Consider the following 15,019-nt stretch of genomic DNA (forward strand, 5'->3'; position numbering starts at 1 on the left):
ATGATGGCTATAGATGGCATCCAATGCAAAGCCCATGGGCTAAGTTGGAACATAACCCTTGTCGAATCTTGAATCTCACAAACCATCTTCAATGTATGCTCAACTTGATCGTTTGTGGTCATGAGGTAAGGGTCCTCAAAGTGGTATGAAGTGTATCCCATGAAATCGAACTCCGGCTCGAACACACTTGCAAGGCACCAAGGCGGATTTGGTGATGTTGGAGCTTCATGTGGACTAAGAGCAAGACGAAAATCATAATGGTCATTGAGGTACTTGTTCTTTAAACGAACCCTTGGTACACAACGATCCCCAAAATGTGGAGTGTTCCCTTCAAGACGAGCTCGAATCAACTCCCCTTTGGTGTGGACTGATTTGAGTTGATATTGTTCCATGAATGGATACCAACGGGGTTTAACTCTTGGAGTGCCAACTTCATGGAGGCTTGCAAAGTCTACAATTGATTTTGGAATGGAACACACCAAGATCAACTCAACTTGCCTTTGCTTGATCTGTATAAAAGTAGAAACACTAAACAAAGCGAAGGTAAGTTCGTTAGGAAAATAATAGCCCTTCACCGGGTTGCTCAAGATCAGCCCACTTTCTCTCCTTTCTTCCTTTTTACCACCCATCTCATTAGATTTTTCCATCTCTTTTTTCTAGTTCAACAGCTGACCCTTTCATCTCATTACTTCCAACTCCCTCGGGTTTTACCTCTTCAGGCACAATTCCCTCATCTAGCTTTTTCTCCATTCTATAACGCTCAAGCTCACTTTTCATGCATGCTAGATCAATACACAGTTGGTCATAAGTAAGTGATACAAGTGCAAGACGACGACTATTAAATAAGAAGGAATACTTATTAGTATGTCCGTCATATTTAATTTCTCGCCTCGACATCCATGCTTTGCCCAACAACACATGTGTCACTTGAATTGGGACTACATCACACAACACCTCATCCACATATTTGCCAATTTGAATAGGTACAAGTGTGTACTTAGTAACCCAAACATTACCATGAGTGCTCGTCAACTTGTATGGTTGAAGATGATCAATGGTTGGAAGATTTAATTTCTCAACCATGATAGCACTTGCAAGGTTGACTTCACAACTCCCATCAATGGCCAAGCTACAGATTTTATCTTTGACACCACAACGAGTATAAAACCAACCAAGCAACTGAGATTTGACGATGTCCAATTGCTCATCTACACCACGTAATGCCACTTCTTTGACTCCCTTAGGATCAGGAAGACAATGTTGTGGGCTAGCTTTTATGCGTCTTGTACTCGCCATGATGTATGAGGGAACCTGCAAAAAGTTAGCAACGAAACCGAAGATATTGCCTTTCACGCTCCCTTACGTGTATCCACTCGCACTCGTGTATATGGATGTCACTCTAATGGACTTACCAAATACCTTTACCTGTTGGGTTAGGTAGTTGAGAAAGGCCGCTCAAGTCCAATAATTGTCACCAACTTTTTCCACAAGAGTAACCAAGAAGGTAAGACACAAATATGGGTCCAAAATGAAGTGGAAATGGACGATTTTGAAAGGCCAATAATGGCGGACAGAAATGGAAGTGCGCCAATGGGAACACAAAAGAAAGAAACCCTAACTTCCTAAAATGTAGGAGTGGGTTCCTAGAATGTAGGAGAGTATTTCCTAAAATGTAGGAGAGAATGTAGGAGAGTGTTCCTAAAATGTAGGAGAGAATGTAGGAGAGTATACCTAAAATGTATGAGAGAATGTAGGAGAAAATGTAGGAGAGTGTTCCTAAAATTTAGGAGAGAATGTATGAAAGTATTCCTAAAATATAGGAGAGGATGTAGAGAGTATTCCTAAAATGTAGGAGAGAATTTAGGAGAGTGTTCCTAAAATGTAGGAGAGAATGTAGGAGAGTGTTCAAGTGAAACAAAGAAACCCTAGCCGCAAGTAGAAAACCCTAGCCGCAAGGATAACCCTAGCAAGAGAAGGAAACCCTAGCAAGATAAAGAAACCCTAGCAGCCGTCACGTTATTGTTCTTGCTGCCCAAGCGACAACCAACTAACGAGACAGATTTTGGAGCAACGTTGAAACACCAACAACCAGAATTTTTTTGATGCAACAAACGACTCAAACGCAAGAAACAAGTTGTGGACAGAAATTATCAACAAACTAGACACAACACAAAGGAGATAACACACCAACAGATTTTGTGTTCGGATGAACAGTAACGTGAACAGTGTCGGTGAACAGTAGCGGTGAACAGTGTCGGGTGACACAGTAACAATGAACAATGAACAATGAACAATGAACAGTTGGGACAAGATGGGCCGGCCCATGCTCTTACTTAAACACTAATCAATTGCTAAATAACTACTAAGGCCTAAGGCCCTATTCGGCCAACTCATTTGGAGGCCCACTTGACTCTTCATGGGCTTGGGTCATGGTGTAGATAACTCAATTAAAATCCTTCAAGCCTTCAATATCTCTATGGATTCCATGTTGGTTTTGGACAATTCAAACAAGGGCTTGGAGGGATTCTTTGAAGAGCTTGGCTCGTGCACGTGTGACTGGGCCCAATGGAACTCGGACTGAGTCATTACTTGGGCTAAGGTCCGTGCACACATCATTACTAAAGAATTGAATCTGTAGAATTGAAGACCCATAGAATTCGAATTAAATTCTAATTCTCTAGCATTGATAGTGTCCAAACTGCATATTTGGAATTCGGTTCCAATTCCAATTCTAGATCTCCAAAGAGAACCAAACACACCTTATAAGTGTTTTTCACTTGATTGACTTATAATCAATGTAAGGTGCGCAATTTAATTGGGCTAATTACCCAGTTTGCCAGCCAATTTACAAGCAAGAATCCAATCATGCCAGTATGACTAAGGCTAATATTAACTGAATTGGACATTATTTCCAAGGTGAAGTTGAGATAATAACTAGTATTGTGAAATCCACATAGGACGAAAGGAAAAGATTAGTAGTTTGGGTTTGAACTCGTGACTCCGCTCAAGAGTCATTAGACCAGTCCAAACTCCAAATCCAATCAACTTGCAAACAATAATGCAATCATGCCATTGTGACTAAGGCCAATATTAATTGAATTGGACATGATTCCCAAAGCAAGCTAAAGTTGAATTAATAACTGACATTGAGAGATCCATCCCACATAGGATGAAAGGAAAGGATGAGTAGTTTAGCTTTGAACTCGTTACTCTGCTCAAGGGTCATTAGACCAGTCCAAAGCTCTCATCAGAGCAAATCTCACATGGTCTCGTCTGGTCATATGCAACATCAAGTAAAGGTTTGGGGAATGACGGGAAAGAGTGTTGAGAAGAATCCAGCATCAGAATTTTTGAGGAATTTAGTTCAATTCATTTCAGATAGTTGATGGATTTTTGAGGCTACAATTCACACTTTACAGGCATAGTTATGATGTAGTAATTAGTACTTTCGATTTTCAATTCATTCATTGGCTCTTCTTTTTTTTGGGCTTAGATATTGTATAGGACACTAGGTAGGCATCTTTCTTTTTTTTCTTCCAAACAAATATGTTTTAATTTAATTACCTTCATAGAAGAGTTGCGGAAGGAAATAGAATATGAATCTCTGATTGAAAAAAGTTGGAAGAGTCTTGGAAAGATTTAGTATCTTTTTTAGTTAGTATCTTTTTTTTTTTCTGAGATATCAATTGTCTTAAAATAATATCTTACTACAATTTGAATGCCCTTTGGATTAGAGCTAATTAATTTAATTCTTTTTGTCATATCTTTTTTCCAAGGACGTTAGATTCTATTTCTGCCATTTTCAGTTGTGAGATTATTTAGCTCTCAGTATAAAACAAAACAGGCTGTGGGCTTCTCTTCTAAAATTCTCCATGGCGGATAAATATGATTTGAATTAAGAACAGGATGAGTTTTATTTTAGTACTACCGATTTTAGGTAGCATGATTGTAACAAGGTACACCCAGTCAATGTCAATGGTAGGTAGAAAATCTGCATCATCCTTGAACATATCCCTTTTGACAAGTTAAGGAGCTAAAAACAAAACGAGGGAGATTAAATTAACCATAAGGTTGCTTTAGATACTTGATAGAAAAGGGCATGAGCCGGCTAATTTGAAATACTTGAGGAAGCTGCTGTGGACTCACGGGGAAAGCCAATTAGTACACAATAATACACCAATTTTTAAAGATGGAAATCTGCAAGTGGTGGAGTTCGGTAAGACTTTGCGGTTGTAATTGTGGGTTCCAGGCATCAAAATAATGCAACATAGATTATTCAAGAATACATAAGGTTGATTGGTAAGAAAACTTTTTATACAACTGCAGGAGACGATGACAATGTGGTGCAGCTAGCATAAGGCATGCAACAATCGTAGTTTAGTGCAGATTAGGTGTCAGATGTGAAAGTAATTTAGTGCTTTCTGGGCTCATTCCAATATGATTATGGTTAAATGCCAGTAACGGAGCATGTGTTTTGCACGTGGCCATGAGATTTTTTATTTGGATAAAATATAACTGTGGTACCTCGTGGTTTGTACTTATTTAAAAAAGCAACGAAAATCGTCAGAATTAATGGGTTTAAAATACACGCTTCTTTTGCGCGTATTTTTATCAGAAATAAATAAATTTTTAATTGATATACTTATTATACCCTTAGAGTTATCTATAGAAAAAGTCCCTTATAGTTTCAAATCATATAATCCAGTATTTCGTGGTTTGAACTAATATGAAAAATCGACAAAAAATCATTTAAATAAAGAGTTTGAGGTTTCTTGACATGGAAAATAATTTTTTAAATCAAAATTTTTAGTTAATATACCTATTAAACCCCTTAGGACTCATAAAATTTTCAAAAACAATCCATAACTCCCAAATACGACTTACCTTATTTCTATAAATAAAATAATAAACAAAAGTTTCCCAATAAAACTCACCTTGTTTCTATACACAAAATAAATAAATAAAAACTTTCAAATACAACTTACCTTATTCCTATGCACAAAATAAATAAATAAAAGCGAAATATAACCATGGAGGGTTTTTCCATAGGTTGGCTTAATTACAAGGGATTTTCCCATAAGTTTGTTTAATGGGATGGTTGTTAGAAGGTCTTTTATTGCTTATATATATTATTAGGCAACTCACTTGCATCAACCCAACAAAGAATATCATCCAAATTACATTGTTGAAGATATTTGTCTACTGCTAAAACCCAACCAAAATATGTATGTCTATTTGTGCTTATAGCAATCAATATGTCAAAACTGTCACCATCAATCGGATATCTCTTGACAGGTGCCAAACCTGTACAATAATAAATACCTACTCGAGAAAAATACAGATTTTGTATATAGCGGTGAGTAGGGTCGAATCCACAGGGACTGGGGATAATTCGTTTCTTCTAGAGTCCAAAGTATGGGGGGTTTTGGATTAAGTGCTAACTAAATAAATTAACTGCAGAAAATAATTGATTAAGAGGAATAATTAAGGGAAAACTCTAACCAAGGGTACACTTCAGAAATGGTTCAGGCACTGATCATTGATTCACAGATAATTCCACATTTAGTAATAGATTAGTTATAGTTGTCATGCACGCGATAAACAACCAACCCTTCCTTAATTTCTCGATAGCTAAGGTACGACCGTTAGCTATTTCTCTAACCCAAAAATAACCCTAGGTACGACCGTAGGATTTAATTTCTAGATTGCATTAATAATTAGAAAGGTCCAATCCTAACCAACAAACACGCTACGAGGGTTTGTTTAAGCTAGATCATATGCTCCCCTGACATAAACCCAATTACGCCAGTTGCTACTGAGATGGAGATAACGAACAATTACGGATTCAATTACCCTTATTTAGCAAAAATAGCCTATATGAATAATTAATTATTGCGCACTAATCAATCATACATAAGAACTATAACAATTAAAAACAGGAAACACATAAATACCAACAAATGAGGAAGCGATTAAAATAATTTCGATCTCACAGTAATTGTTGAACCAAGTCTTCAGTTGTCCCCTTGACTAGAATTAAGAGGTTAGTCCTCCATTAATGGAGAACAACCATGCGAAAGAGCTAAGAAAAGAAAACTAAAAACTATGCTCAAAGCCTAAACTAAAACTATTGATTGATCCCCGTTCTCTGTACGTTTGTCTCCTTTTTAAAGCCAACAATGACTAAAGCTTCTTATCCCTGTGGTCCCCTGCTGAAATTGAGAATCAAACCAAAAGTGGGGCTCTACCGAATTCCTTGCTTTTAGTTTCCTATTGCCCGTAGGACTCCAATCTCCTAATCAGCAAAGGAAATGCAATCTCTTTGTAGCACCATGTGGGCCCGGTTGTTTGAAATCCCAATTATCTCCAAAAAGTCCCTCATTTTTGTAGTTTTCTGTTTCACTTCCTGAAATCGAGTCCAATACCAAATATAAGTAAATATTAATACTTAAAACAATATTTGGCAAGGATAAAGGGGAAAATTAACAATAAAATAACCAACAATTAACACCCTATCAATTCCCCCCACACCTAAACCATGCTTGCCCTCAAGCATAAGAACAGCAATTGAACACCAAAATTTGACAATGACTATTGCTCTAACTATCATATTGCCAAGATACCCAGAAAAACATATATCAAGCATCACAGTTAAGATCCAAGAAAAACCACTCCGGTTAGCTTCTCAACCACTAACTCCTCCAATTTAAAGCAAACTAATCTAAGAAAAAGGAATGGTTGCTCACATTTATCAGCAAATGGTCCAACTATTAACCAAAATCTCGACATTAAGATCACAAACCGGCAAGCTGACTTATTCACATACTAACACAATCTTTATTTTATTTATTTTTTTTTTTTGAGTAACAAAAGACTTAGTCCATAGCCCTTAGAGCCTTTTGACGCGAACTCCAATATTTGATAGATGGAGGAGCCCGGTTACTCAGCTCCAATCGCTATAGGACCACGCACTCATAGTAACTACTACCTTTTGACGCGAGAATCGACACTTTAGGTGAAGATCCCCGGTTACTCAGTAGTAACCACTAGCGGAGTACAATCAACTCTTATTTACAACCATATAGCACGAAAACTAAAAATAACACAAAAAAAATAATAGCAGCCAGCCTCAAATTTCCAAACATGGAGAATTAAAATTAATAACTGGACCAATTCACATGAAAAATGCCAACAATCATTCCCTATGCCTAGAAAAGTTAACCAAAAATTAGAAGAGTCAAGCAATTACTGATATTCACCAGAGAGATGTCCCTGAACTCAACCATATCAACTTGATACCTTTTTATTAATAAAACTTGGCAATAGCATAATTAGAGACAACAATCCAGCATCAAAACTTGGTAGTCATAGAAGAGCTGACCACTAGAAAAAAGAAAAGAAAATAAACGAAAAGGGAGATAAATCTCAAACTAAAAATAAAGGAACAGCCTTTAGAAACTAAAAACAAAAATACTAGCACCCCAAACTGACCTCCCCCCCCACACCTAAATGACACATTGCCCTCAATGTGATAATGTAAAAGTAGAAGGAAGGAGAGGGGCAACGGTACTTCCCTGAAGTCATCAAAAGAGGGGCGGTTCAGGTGGAAATACGCGGCCAGGTTCTTAGGGATTGGAGCCACCTGGTTGGCGATATGCATTACTCGCTCATCCACTGAGCATCAGAGGCCATCGGTGGGAGAGGCCACTTAGCAAATTCAAAACAATAACAATTTAATAGCCACTGGTGCCTCCCTCGTAGACAACCCAATCAACAAAATGCACAACCCAGGCACCAAGAGACTATACAAATATCCCAACAATACAGCAATTTCAATCAATACTCACTGGTGGCCCCAATTGGGTCAAATGCAGGAACAATGTAGTCCAAAATCGCAACAAATGCTCTAAAGATTTAGCAATTGAAATCAATAGGTAAAATACTCCCAGCAAGTCAATTAGACGCCACCAACAGCAATAAGCAATGGAAGTGGCACAGTAGCCTTCCAATTCAACAAACAGACGCAGAAAGTACCCCACAATACCAGAGCACAGCTTCCAACAATGCACCAAAACAACAAGTCGAACAAACTAAGAGCGGTGCTAGTGCTAATCAAAATAACAAATTTCAGCAATTGGACACAAATTCAGCCAAGATCTCAACAACTGGTTTCAAATTGGTAGCCCAGCAAAAGGCAATTGCAACAACCAATGGAATCAAATAGGCAGTCCAGCACAGATGATTAAGAAATAGAAAGCAGCCCTGCAACCAGTACCACTGGTGCACAGACATGAAAGAATTAAATTCAATGGCAGCAACTCAAATGCAAGAACTTTGACTTCAAAATAAGCAAGTATCTTCAAATACAAGCCACAACGATAGGCAAAAGATCTCAACCAGTACCACTGGTGAGTTGCAGGGAAAAAGTAATCAAAAGGCTAGCTTTTCAACAAATAGCAGAAAATACCCCAAATTTGGCAGCAATTAAACCCAAATCTGTCCAAAAAGTTCCCCCAGAAAATGCCTAAATCACCCCCTGCTTTATCCAAACACTCAATCACAGGGTGGACTCAATCACAAATGCCCAGTAGTCCTAACTCGCTTAATTAGGCAATCCAGAATACAGGATTATCAGATGTCAAACAACTACCATCACCAGTACCACTGGTAAGTGTATAGGGGAAAATAAAGCAAGTAACCAACCCAATGAACAAAATAGATGCGAATACCCAAGCAGCGCCAAAAATGAGCAAAAATTAAAGCCAGAAGCAATTGGCAACTCACTCCCAAAGTACCCCCAAATATCGCAGCAGTTTAACTCAACTCTACCCAAAATTAGACCAAAAAAATGCCCAAAATTACTGCCCGCTGTTTTCCAACAAGAAGCCCAAGCAAAGGTGCAAAATTTCGCAATTTAGGGTTCAGAATAAGACAAATTGAGGCAGGAATCGCAATACCTCCACCTGCCAACAATTGACAGGTGGTAACGAGCTGGGGTGGAGCTGGCGGAGATGAGAGCTCATGAGCTGGTGGTGGGTTGGTGGACTTCGTCGACGAGCTGCAGGGGGGGAGGAAGCGCGGCTCACGGCTCGCGGTTGGGCGACAGGCAGCGGCGCGCTTGGAGTTGCGCGCGGAGATGTGGCGAGCTGGTGGAGCTGTTGGCGGTGGAAGCTGAACTCACGGCGAGAGGAGAGTTAGCTGGCGGTGCAGAGCTGGTGGTGAACAGCAGCGGAGAGAGAGGTGAGAGAGCGCAGGGGGCTGGTGGAGGTCCCCTGCTTGCGCGCACGATGCAGCGCGCCGTGTTGCGGACGAAGCTGGGGAAGAGCTTACGGAGGTGCGGCTGAGAGCTCGTGAGGGAGGAGCGGCGCTAAGGCAGAGTGGAGGAGGGATTAGGGGAGCTTGGTGGTGCGAGGCGCGGCTGGGTTGGGCTGCGCGCTGTCGGCGGCGGCCGGAGGGGAGTGAGATCTGGTGCCACGCGCAGGGGGCTGTGGTGGCGCTGGGCTTGGGCTTGGCTCACGGGCGGCGTGGTTTGTGCGATGGAAGAGAGAGGACTAGCGGGGCGTGGCGTGGGTTGGTGGAGGCCTGGAGGCGACGGTGGAGGCGCTCGTGGCGGACAGCAACGGCGGCGATGTGCGCAGAGCTGGAGTGCGGCGTGCTGGTGGCGCGGCTGTCACGGAGCTCGGGCAGGCGGCGGCTCTGGTTGAAGGAACAAGAGAAAAGGGGAAAGCAGGGGCAGCGGGGAAGAAGGAAAAAGAAAAGAAAGAAGAAAAGAAGGAAAGAAAGAAGAAAAGAAGAAAAAGGTTTTGGTTTTTTTTTTGTTTTAACTAGTCTTACTGAAATTCTCCAAAAATTGAAATTGCTTTTGTAAAAATTTTATTTTTTTTTTTTTTTTTTTTTTTTTTTTTTAGTCAAGGAACCTCTGGCTAAGGCGTGGGCACGCCTAACTGCTATAGAGTCCGCAGATCCTGAACGAGAATTTCTTTCCCTCAGGCGTGACCATCTGGCGTGGGTACACCTAACTACTATAGAGTCCGCAGATCCTGAACGAAAATTTCTTTCCCTCAGGCGTGACCACCTGGCGTGGGCACGTCTAACTACTAATTTCCTGCCACCAAACATCAAACTATTAATTGACACTAACACTTAACTAAAACTTCAAAAATGCATGAAAACTGAAACAAATAGTCTTGGGTTGCCTCCCAAGTAGCGCCTTTCTTTAATGTCTTTGGCTAGACATGCTATACTTGTTCACGGAGGATAAAATCTTGTGGCTCGCTTCAATGCTTCATCTTCAATATGATCCTGGTAACCCTCATAGATTGAGTAATCTTTGGGCACACGAGTTACGGGCTTCCATGGCTAGTGAATGGCGCCAAACGAGTCGATGATAATTTGCATTCTCCATTCACTCCTCCCCCACTTGCATTTATTGGTTCAAGATATCTCGCCATCGCCACTCTTAATTTATTCCTGTCATGAAATTCAAAATTGTCTGGTATAATAAAGTCAATTTCGTTAACAGGAATTGAAGAGTAAGAGTCAGGAGAATATTGATGAAGGAGTGGAGGAGATGTCACCGCATTTGGAGATTGTTCACTGGATTCTTTCACTTGAATGGGTTGCGGTTGGGGTTCCATTTCTTCCTTTTTGGCTTCTTTTTCAACTGCATCTGTAGATTTCTCATTTTGACACTCTTGCAGCTCCTCATCACCAGTCAAGCAAATTGCACTCTCATTTTCTTCTAGATCAACAATGGTTTTCGAGGGCAATTCTTCCATTGGAGAAGCCAATCGATTCATTCTGGATGTCAATGATAGGTTGCAATTTTATCATTTATTTTATTATTAATTCTCCCTATTACTTGACCTGATGTGAATTAATTATTAGATTCTACTCACTTTTCGTAATTTATATTCATTTCAGGGAGTAGAACAAAAATATCACAATAAAGGCCAATTTGACAGTTATCGGGAAAGAATTCACATAGCAAGCAATCGAGGGCATTTTTGGAATAAGGAGATACAAGTCTTTGTTGGTAATTCGCACAGGGCAGCATTAAAAGGAGGAACGCAGGACTGAAGTAAGGGGTCTTCTTCTTCCCCCTGAGGGGAGCCGCCGCACAAGGCAAGAGCAGCAGAGGACTGAAGACGGCTGGCTTCCTTAGCCTTTCGTCCTGTAGCTTAGCTTACACCTTTGACTTTTCCTTCCTTGCTTCTTAGTAGTAGTTGCCTCTCGGATGTCAGGAGCCATTGAAGCATTGAATCATTTCCCTGTAGCTTTTTCATTTGATTTTTCCTTGCGGTCTGTAGTGAATTCCTCCTACCACATAATGGCCGCAACTATCACTTCAGCTTTGTATGGGGTTTTTCCATCAACGATGAGCTAAATCCATTTTCTCTAGTCAAGGAGTAACGGATGCTTTGAGTAATCTAAAATTGTGAGATCGATTTAATTTTATCTTTTTCTCTTATTTATTGGTATTTGCATATTCTCTGGTTGCAGTGCTTATGATTGTTTGATTAATTGATTGTCTTGGATCCGGATAATTAGTTAATTTGATAATCTATTGTCAATTGGGACATTAAATCCGTAATTGTTTAATTGTCTCAAAATAGTGGCAACTGGCATGATTAGGTTTGTGTCAGGGGAATACGCGGGCTAATCTAAAATAACCCTGGTAGTGCGTTATTTGGTTAGAATAGGGCTCCTCTAATACGTAAGGCAATTGGGGAATTAAATTCTATGGGCGTACCTAGGATTATTTCTCAATTAGAGCAGTGATTAACGGGCGTACCTTAATCATCGACACAGTAAGGAGGGGTTGACTGTCATCGCTTGTTTGGCAGTTATAACCTATTTATTAGTAAATAATTGGAATTGCCTTTGCTTATCGATGATCAATTAGGTGAACCATTGCTGAAGTTATTCCTTGGTTAGATCCTTAATTATCATTCATTTGATTTTAGTAATTTGTTATTTAATTTTTAGTAGTTTCTTAGATTTTATTTGGATTTCTTTTATTGTCACATTCTGCATAAAAACACCCCCTTGTCACTGTGAATTTGAAAAGAAACAATTACTCCCAGTCCCTGTGGATTCGACCCTGCTCACCACTATCCACAGAAATTACTTTTAGTTTGAGCAGGTATTTATTATTGCACAGGCTGACAACCTGTCAGTCAATAGACATAGTTGATCTGCCAGGTTGCGAAGGCTCGCTTGTGTCTCCTGATGAAATCGATTTAGGCTCGCTTGTGTCTCCTGATGAAATCGATTTGTATTAGCAATTAGTAATTCCATCATTTCTTCAAGAGACATACCTGACACGGAGGATGATTGCTGAGACTCTTGCTGTTGAAAATCCATTGGCCCCGTCGCACAATTAAAATTGGAATTATCCCACCATCCTTGATCATACCCGTTTGAATAAGGGTCATACTGCGTTTGATATTGGGGTGGAAAATCTCCAAAAGTATCAAGTGGAGAACTTAGATTATCTTGAAATACGGGGCATGTGTCAGTTGAATAACCTGAGTCAAAATAAATTCCACAATTTGCAACAGCCCATTGATCATTAGGAAAAACATGAGTCTCATAACCCCATTCAGGAACAAAGTCCAGTCTATCATCAAAATATGGAATGTTAGCAGCCATAAAAAAAAATAAAAAAATAAAAAAAAATAAGAGAAAAATAAATTTAATAAAAAATGAAAACAAAATAAACTCAAAAAGAAACAAATTAATCAGGCACCAGTCCCCGGCAACGGCGCCAAAAATTGACAGGTGCCGAACCTGTACAATAATAAATACCTACTCGAGAAAAATACAGATTTTGTGCACAAATACAACTTACCTTATTCCTATGCACAAAATAAATAAATAAATGCGAAATATAACCATGGAGGGTTTTTCCATAGGTTGGCTTAATCACAAGGGATTTTTCCATAAGTTTGTTTAATGGGATGGTTGTTAGAAGGTCTTTTATTGCTTATATATATTATTAGGCAACTCACTTGCATCAACCCAACAAAGAATATCATCCAAATTACATTGTTGAAGATATTTGTCTACTGCTAAAACCCAACCAAAATATGTATGTCTATTTGTGCTTATAGCAATCAATATGTCAAAACTGTCACCATCAATCGGATATCTCTCTAATATTCTGCCATTATTTAACAATTCATGTATCTGAATAAATTTTTCTCTCTCTTCTATCAAGTTTTTCTCGCCTTCTTGGTTGATTGACCAATCAAATCCTTCAATCTGACAACCCGTAGCACTCAACAAATTCGACAAATTCCTCTCCGATCTCTATTTTCACACTCGCAACAATCTAACAATTTTCGGACCAATCTTATAATCAAATCCTTCACCAACTACACATTTCAGAGCTAAATTTGTGGTCTAATTCGATGAACTAAATACTTTTCGACAACTTTATGTCCTAATTCTCTGACAGTAGAAATGCCCAAGACTAACCTCATAATCTAGCTCTAATACCAATTGTAGAACCCAAAATTTTAGGATTCTAATAATAATCAATATGTACAAGGTTACAGAATTGAAGGGATAAAACAAAACACTCAAAACATATGTGGAAGAAAAGAAAATAATCAACTTACAGTATTATTGAAATTTCAAACAATGAAGAAAGTTACACCATAATAGAAAACGTGACAAACTCTACTACATTCTCTCTAGAAAACATCCTAAATAATGTCCTATTTATAATCTACCAGATTTGTTTGAACAGAAACCACTTGCATAAGAAATTACCAAATAAAACATAAATTCCTAAATTGCACAACTATTAAAGCCTAACTCCAATAAAACTAATAAATAAATAAATAAACACTTTTAGATTTGGTTTAGTTTGCCAACACTTTTCTTCATTAGAAATGCCCAAAGAAGTTGACGATAAAAATGTTAGGAAGAATTAAGGACATAGGAAAAATTGAAGAAATTAAGACTCTGCAAATTCAATACGTGGAAATCCATAGAAATATTTTTTGGAAGATGCAAAAGCATTAGTAAACCAAAGAAAATTTTTTGTGATTATGTGTTACAATCTTATAATTTCCAGAGAGAGTTGCAGTTTTAGTCTCTAATGTTTGGTCTATCTGCTAAATTGGTCAGTGACGCATCTTAAAGTGATAATCCATCTTTTTGAATAAACAATTCAAAAGTGAATTAAAGAATGATTAAGGTGAAGGGTTGCTGCTTAAGCTTCTCAATCATAGCAGGCAGTGATTGGCATTTGAGGTGGGCATAAGGTGTAAACTGACGAGGGAAGTTAACAAATATTCGTAGATCCTATGCAGACTCCATCGTTGTGCATATAAACAAATCTTAATTCTGAAATAAAACAAATATGATTTAATGGAAAAACATTGTGAGGATTTACATCATTTTATTTTTTATACTTGAGGCACATGTGGTGATGAGGAATAATAGATTCATTCTATTCCTTTGTGCTTCAATGTGTAAACTTTGTATAGTTTTTTTGGCCGCTATCCATGCATTGTTAAGGTATACCATATCAATATAACTTGCCGTTTTGAAAAGAAAAAAATATAAAACAAATATGACAAAGAAATTCAATTTAATTCTATGATGTTTTATAGTCACCTGCGTCTGCGATTTGAGTCATTGATGAATAGGTGGAATACCCCACGCCTCATCTTTTTTGAAAGGAAAAGAATAAAAGAAAAATAAAGAAGGTAAAATAATTATTAAATATTTAATAAGACTTTTTGGCTTGCGTCCACAAGGCATTTGTGTCCAAAAATATCCACACACAATTCCTAGGTATCAAATGTGATAAGTAACGCGTTTTCGATAGGGACAAACTGCGAGTTTGCGACCCCTTATAAGGAAATGGATGCCTTTTGACTCTGGTTTATCTTGAAGTTATGAAAAATAGAAAAGCTATATTTGTGTACTAATTATCTGTTGAAGTGGAAATGTGCAAAGGTTTTGGAATCAAGTATATTGGACTGTTTTCCCTGTTGTCTTT

The sequence above is a fragment of the Coffea eugenioides genome, chromosome 5 (genome assembly GCF_003713205.1).
Source record: "Coffea eugenioides isolate CCC68of chromosome 5, Ceug_1.0, whole genome shotgun sequence".
Lineage (NCBI taxonomy): Eukaryota > Viridiplantae > Streptophyta > Magnoliopsida > Gentianales > Rubiaceae > Coffea > Coffea eugenioides.